The 1620-nt window shown below is 39.3% G+C and overlaps 1 protein-coding gene across 1 annotated transcript in view; it reads right to left on the bottom strand.

Moving 5' to 3' along the window:
• LOC106868395 (ADAMTS-like protein 1) overlaps positions 1-1620 on the bottom strand; it is a 189964-nt gene that overhangs the window by 97423 nt on the left and 90921 nt on the right. The window lies entirely within an intron of this gene.

Genomic DNA, 1620 nt, shown 5'->3' with positions numbered 1-1620 from the left:
TGTATGTGTGTGTGTGTGTGTGTGTGTGTGTGTGTGTGTGTGTGTGTGTGTGCGTGTTGCTGCTTAAATAATTCTGTCAAAGAAACGAGATGACATACAAAACATGACCATCAACAGCGAATACTACTACTACTACTACTACTACTACTACTACTACTACTACTACTACTACCCTCAACACCACCATAACTACTACTACTACCACCATCAGCACGACCACCACTACTAATACTACTACTTCTACTGCTACTAATACTACCATCACCACTACTACTACTATTACATCTACTACAACAACCACTATTATACTACTAGTAAACACCACCATCATCACTACTACTACTATACTACCACCACAACAACTACTATTTCTACTACTACTACTACTACTACTACTACTACTACTACTACTACTACTACTACACCAACAACTACTACTATACCAATACTAGTATACTGAGACCCCCTTAGGATTGCACCGAGAAAGTTACCCTCCCAGGCACAAGTCCGGGCAAGGTTGTTTATGGAAGACCAGCAGTCGCCCATGCATGCCGGTCTCCCCTCTCCATGCCACCGGTGTTATCCAAGGGAAAGGCAAAGGGGCCAATACAGCTTGGCACCTGTGACGTCGCAACTCATTTCTACAGCTGAGTGAACTGGAGCAACGTGAAATAAAGTGTCTTGCTCAAGAACACAACACGCAGCCCGGTCCAGGACTCGAACTCAAAACCATACGATACAATTCCTTACAGAAATACAATCGGATTTAAAAAAAAAAATCAATGGCTCTGAGGGTCCACTAGAGTAAAATAGTGACCAAAGGGGTTCATAAGCAAGAAATGATAGAGGACCACTGAGCTGAACCATTGCCTTTCCTACTACTAAAACCAATAATAATATTTTATAAACCCAAACTCGACTTTGATGAGATTTGAAACCATGACACAAAGGAACATAACCAAAAAAAAAAATAAATAGATAAATAACGTCTTAAGGTATTTTATCCGACGATCTTCATATTCTTACAATAATACTTAGATTTTTGAAGTGGAGATATTAGGCGACGGCATTGATAGCATTAGCATTCGAACAGTAAAAAGTTACAAAACTCAAACCCATAAAAAGTAACATACATGTGAATTACTATATTCGATAAAAGTAAACATCTAGTGTTGTTGTTGTTGTAAACAAGTTGTGTGGAGTGTAGACATATGTGTTAAACATGGCGGTAAATAGCGTAGATTAACTGAAGAGATAAACTTCAGTCATGTTATGTGGTCATATCTCAAATATAAAACTGAGATAAACGTCACAGATAAGGAATAATGTGATGCAGTAGTAATCCACAGAGGGCATATGGGAATAATTAAAGTTGATATAAAATTGATGTGTAATAATAATAATAATAATAATAATAATAATCCTTTCTACTGGAAGTACAAGGCCTCAAGTTTGTGGGGCGGGGGGACTAGTCGATTATATCGACCCCAGTGTTTCACTGGTACTTATTTTATCGACCCCCGAAAGGATGAAGGCAGAGTCGACCTCGGTAGAATTTGAGCTCAGAATGTAGCAACGGGCGAAGTACCGCTAAGCGTTTCGCCCGGCGTGCTAACGGTT

Source organism: Octopus bimaculoides, chromosome 15 (genome assembly GCF_001194135.2).
Source record: "Octopus bimaculoides isolate UCB-OBI-ISO-001 chromosome 15, ASM119413v2, whole genome shotgun sequence".
Classification (NCBI taxonomy): Eukaryota; Metazoa; Mollusca; class Cephalopoda; order Octopoda; family Octopodidae; genus Octopus; species Octopus bimaculoides.
Note: the sequence above shows the minus strand (reverse complement) of the source record. Positions and strands in the feature narration are given on the sequence as shown.